The sequence below is a fragment of the Barbus barbus genome (assembly GCF_936440315.1).
Source record: "Barbus barbus genome assembly, chromosome: 3".
Lineage (NCBI taxonomy): Eukaryota > Metazoa > Chordata > Actinopteri > Cypriniformes > Cyprinidae > Barbus > Barbus barbus.
In genome coordinates this window covers 41,275,929-41,281,966 of record NC_136731.1, presented here as the reverse complement: position 1 = coordinate 41,281,966, position 6,038 = coordinate 41,275,929, and positions in this window count along the sequence as shown.

Here is a 6,038-nt window from a genome sequence, read left to right as displayed (position 1 = left end):
CTTCTGCGCGAGGAGACCGAGAACAGTCTGGCATGCAAGTCACAGGTGTATTTTTGGGCATTGTCACAACATAAAAGACTCAAAATACACATAACAGGCTTGGAGAAGTGCAGCCGTAACTCAAAACAGATGAATGCATGTTTCTGGTTTTATTTTAAACCATTTTGTCAGTGCATGATTTTTTTTCAAAGAAAACAAGATGTTTGTCTTAATCGTTCATCAAGCACACATTTTGACATGCATAAAAGAACTAAAATAGGTTGCAAATGCCACTTCATGTTGAATTTTAACAAAGACTGAAATTCAGAATCCTTTTCATAACCAGCTCACTTCAACGCAGGACTTACCCACTTAAAAACCTACAAACATTTTGCGAAGTGGCAAAAGATCAGCATTCGGCTTTGCTTAACCTCACCGTCTGTCACATACGATTCTCTTGATTCTTTCCTGTAGTTTTATCACAGTCAAAATGCATAAGCGGTGACGCATCTACCTGTCATATTCAGAGTTATCAGAGCAGTTGCTGACACTGAGATGTTTTCATTTGAACGATTTCTGCTAATGGTTTTGTCTTTTCTGCTGGTGCTTACGGCAAACACACGGAAAGGGTCATGATGGGTTTTTTCATGTCATGAAACACACCAGACCCTTTTAGTGGCAGAAACCTTATACAAGGCTACCAGAACACAATATTTATACAGAAATATAATCGAATCTTGCACAATGGCTAAAAACTCTGTATGCATCAAAACTGTTTGTTCTCAGTTCAGAAATTTTTACACAGTCAATTTGACAATGACAATTTCCTGAAACTCACCCTCAGCTCAGTCAAGATGCAGGTGAGTTTTTGTCTTAATCAGATTTGGAGAATTGTAGCATTACATCACTTGCTCAGCAATGGATCCTCTGCAGTGAATGGGTGCCGTCAGAATGAGAGTTCAAACAGCTGATAAAAACATCACAATAATCCACAAGTAATCCACACCACTCCAGTTCATCAATTAATGTCTTATAAAGCAAAAACCTGCATGTTTGTAAGAAACAAAATCCATAATTAAGATGTTTTAATCTTTGAACTGTGATTTCTGGACAAAATATGAGTTCATTATCCATAACGCTTCCTCCAGTGAAAAAGTCCATCTCCTGTTGTCTCTAACATCAAAATCCACCCACATGTTAGTTTAGAGTGTTTCCACTTGTAAACGGTGCTTGATCTGTGCAGATATCTCTCCTGATTCAGACCAGGTGACTCTCATTCTGACGGCACCCATTCACTGCAGAGGATCAATCGGTGAGTAAGTGATATAATGCCAAATTTCTCTAAATTTAATGAAGAAACAAATTCATGTATATCTTGGATGGCCTGGGGGTGAGAACATTTTCAGCCAATTTGTATTTATGGGTGAACTGTTCCTTTAAAGGTGGGGTAAGTGATTTCTGGTAGCCAATGTTGACATTTGAAATCACCAAAACAAACAGGCCCCTACCCCAAAAGGGTCTCGTCCCTATTTTGATAGCTCCGCTCCACACATATATATGGCAACGATTAGTTCAGTGAAACAAAGCAAAACCAATGTTACTCACCTATCGAGAAAAAACAAAGCAACCTTGGCGTCCTATCACAGGCCTTCCCGTTCCTTGAGTTCTCGCTAGCGCTGGAAAGCTGATCTGATATTTACACGGGTCCTTCTTCTTGCCTTATCATAACACCGTGTCTACACCGGACATAAGCGGCGTGGCGCAATAAAATACTATAAAACTCATTATAATCAGTGATGCTGTCTACATTGGATGCGGTGCAGGGCGACATGACAAATCCCTGACAGTAAACTGCTGCCGTGTTCTATTTATAACATATTGACACAAATTTCAAATGATTTTCAATGGTCGCTTTGTCGCGTCCAGTGTAGACAGACTTAGCGACACGTGTCCGGTGTAGACACGGTGTAAGCCTTCTTTTGTTCCGCAGACGTTTTTCTCTTTTGTTTTTTATCCACCATCTCTTTCTTTCTGTCACCGCTCGGCTCGGCTAATGTCCATCATTTGCACTAATGAGCGCTCTCTCCTCGCATCATAAGTAGACACGCCCCTTACTGCTGATTGGCTACAAGTTTGTTTTGGTATTCTGGCCGACTCAGTTTTCTAAAGCATTTTTGAAAAAACGCATACCCCACCTTTAACAATTCAGTGCATGTTTTCTTAGTGTAAAAAACATTTACAAAATCAAAAGAAACTTTTTTCCACGATAAAGAATGGCATTGATGGCAATAATGACCCTTACATTTTTTTAAGTGTAAGAAAGAAAATAACAGCTTCTAAACAGCTATAGATACATTTCACAGCAGAAAGACCACATCTGTCCGTAGCTTCATTGTCAGCTCTATTCCCACAATCCTCTCTGCCTGTTAAGGCGGCAAACACACGCATGTAAAACTTGCGCCACGATGCTAGAGCAAATGCTAGGTTGTCAAAGATCTTCTTGTCTATAGTTATGGCTAGGTTTCCTCCTTCAGTGTGTGTCTATTTGATTTTTTTCACCTGTTTTATGGTGAAAATGGTGTATTTCATCACTTAGTAAAGTAACATACATGATTTGAATGTCATCACTAACCCCAAGTATGAGTAATACTAATCCTATCAATTTAGCGTGCAACACTAATGAGAGGTTTGCACTGATTCCTGTGGCTTGTTCACACAATTTATCTCCTCAATTACAGTTTCCACAGTCATGTATAACTGAGGCCACATTTCTGAACACAGACTTAAATTTAGTGTGTTTAAGATGTGCAATTTGGTGGTGGTGGTGGGGGGGGGGGGGGGGGGGGGGGTGTTTGTAGTTTTTTATATTATGCACCAAGTGAATCTGACCCAAAAACACTTTTGAGTTGTTGGAATTACTGGATAACCTAGGATGTTTATGCCCCAAAGCATTATGGGTTATTGCCCCAAAGCTGCATTAACCCAGGGCCCAAAGGTTTAACACAGCACTGTCACCGCCACTGATATGGTGCACTTTTTTAGTGAAATAATGGTTTGTATAAAGTCTTTACTGTGCTTTGAATTGTATTATTTTACGCAACGCAGCATACAAGGACGAGATGTCCATCAGTTGCGTTAGCAGCGGTCGTTTTGCTTGATGGAAGTGCTTTTGCCTTGCATAACATAAATGGATTTTATTCATTATAATACATCAGTTTAATTTAATTTGATGTTAAAATATGTTCTCTAATCTCAGTACTGTTTGTTTTGGGCAGGTTCTGGAGTCAGTCACGCCATCTCTCAGCTCCGAGTGAAACGCAATGTCGCAGTCTGAAGTTCGCAGTTCCCCCACGACCAGCAGCCCTTCACCGGCTCAGATTTCAGTGACACACCGGCACGAGAATTAGCACTATTTCAGTAAAAGGCAATTACAGAGAACGGTTGAAAACACTTAAATTAAAATGCTACTTTTAAGTGTTACTTTTTTATGTCTAATATGCTTGTTAAAACAGTTTAAACGTATGTAATGCTGTAAACTGCTGTATTCCCCCAAATAAATTCAATTTGTCTTGTATTTTGTCTATGGGTGTTTTTGCTTAATAAATGTTCATCTTTTGATTATTGCTGTATATGCCTATAGTAATTCTGTGTGTGTGTGTTTCTTCTTCTCTTTTAATTTCCAGTCTGTTTTAAGCCAGCAATATAATTATTTTTCAACAATAATATACATTAATAATTCATGCACTTTTACAATTTTCATCATTTTAATTAACTAAAGCATCAGTATTATGCATAACGCTAACAACCTAACATTACTAATTAGGTTAGCGTGAATGAGGTGAGCTGTTACTTTAACACGGACAATTTTCACTTTCTGGAGAATGTAATGGACACAAGAAAAATTCCAGTGATTTATACTGAAAGAGGGATTTAAATATGGCCAATGAAAACAACTCCATCCGATCGGCACCTTAAACCACCTGGGGAATGTTTTGGGTTTTGCTATAAAATAAAACCATCCAAGGCATTTAAGGCCCGTCTTCTCGTTTTCCCATGAGGCTCTGAGACAGCAGCGTTCTCACACAGCGATCCTCCCTCTGCCTATAAACTCTCATTTAAGCACACACTGTGTCAAAACAAGATAATTAACCAAATCACACTTTAAATCTCTATGCCGTGGAGGCATTACAGCGTTTAAAGGCTGTTTCACAAGCCATTATTAGAAAGAGAGAACAGTGTGTTTAACATCTACTGTGTGCTGCTTTCTCATGTGTACAAACGCTGCTGTATAAATGCAATGGAAAATACTTGAATCAGACGTCTGAGCTGCTGGTGTTATATCATCTGAGCCTCGACACACAAATGTCTGGAGAGAACTCTAAAACTCTATCAATCCGATTGAGCGACTTCATACAATATCAAAAGTCAGTCTGATGTAAAATAAAAACAAGGCTGTATTTATTTGATAAAATGTAGTATATGATAAAATGTCATTTATTCCTGTGACGTAAATCTACATTTTCAGCATCATTACTCCAGTCTTCAGTGTCACATGATCCTTGCCGATTTGCACATTAGCAATCATTCTTACGTTAAAAAACCCAGCATGTATTTGAAATAGAAATCTTTCGTAACATAAATGTATTTACTCTCTGTCTAAATATAGACATGTTTGTATATGCTCTTTTAAACTGGTCTCAAATGAACCTGGAAAATTAATTAAATTAAATTAATCACTTAAAGGTTTCTTACACAACTTACAAATGATTCCAGCAACATTCAGCTTGCAGAAATAGCTGTGTGAACAATTATTCAAATAGCAGATGAATAATTAATCAATCAATCAATCAATCAATCAATCAATCAATCAAAGTCCTCTGAGTTATCTTGTTCTATTAATGCAGCATCTTCAAATCACCTGCCTCTAAAAATACACCACAATTGGTCACTTCATATGTCAGTCATTCTAAGGCTGCACTATTGACTGGACTTTACAGTGATAGTCAAGAGACTAACGCTGGTATCAGACTAATATCTGAGCAGTGCTTGAGCTGCCAGGGTTTGAGTAATGTCCGTATGTTTCTGACTCTCACAGTTTCTCCGTCCCAAAACACATGACATCAGCAGTTATTTCTGTCCGCCACGCCATCAATGTGCCTTTCAGTTCAGGTGAGAGCAGAAATCTCCTGACGGGACATTCTGACAGGTGAATCACACACCTCACGCTCGTGTACACACACACACACACACACACGCATGCTGATGCAACCTGCTCGCCATTAAATAGGTCTTTCTTAGCTCTGAAAATAAACAGAACGCGGTTTGATGGATGGCGGCTGCATGTGTCGATGCCCTGTGCGTGTTTAATGAAGCGAGAGGTGCTCATACTGAGATAGATGAAGACGAGGGGCTCAGAGGATGAACGGCGTGACCTGCAGAGTGAAGAACTTCAATTCAACTCTACTTCAACACTTGTGACAGTGTCCCATAACATCCATGATGTAGAAGAATTTGTTCTTCAGAAGAATCAGAATGAGAGTCCAAACAGCTGATAAAAACATCACAATAATCCACACCACTCCAGGCCATCAGTTACTGTCTTGTGAAAAGAAAAAGTGCATGTTTATAAGAAATAAATCCATCATTAAGACATTTTTAACTTCAAATCATTGCTTCCAGCTAAAATACGAGTCCTCAATCCATAATATTGCTTTCTCAAGTGAAAAAGTAATCTTGTCTGAATCAGGAGAGAAATATGCACAGATCAAACACTGTTTACAAGACAAATCATCTTAAAACAGACCTAAATAAATATGTGGGTGGATTTTGATGTGAGAGAAGAACGGGAGTTGAACTTTTTTCACTGAGTTATTGTGGATTATGGAGGCATATTTTGGCCAGAAGCAACATTTTAAAGATTAAGATTATTAATGGATTTGTTTATTAGAAACTCTCTCCACGAGACATTAATTGATGGACTGGAGTGGTGTGGATTACTTGTGGATTATTGTGATGATTTTATCATCTGTTTGGACTCTCATTCTGATGGCACCCATTCA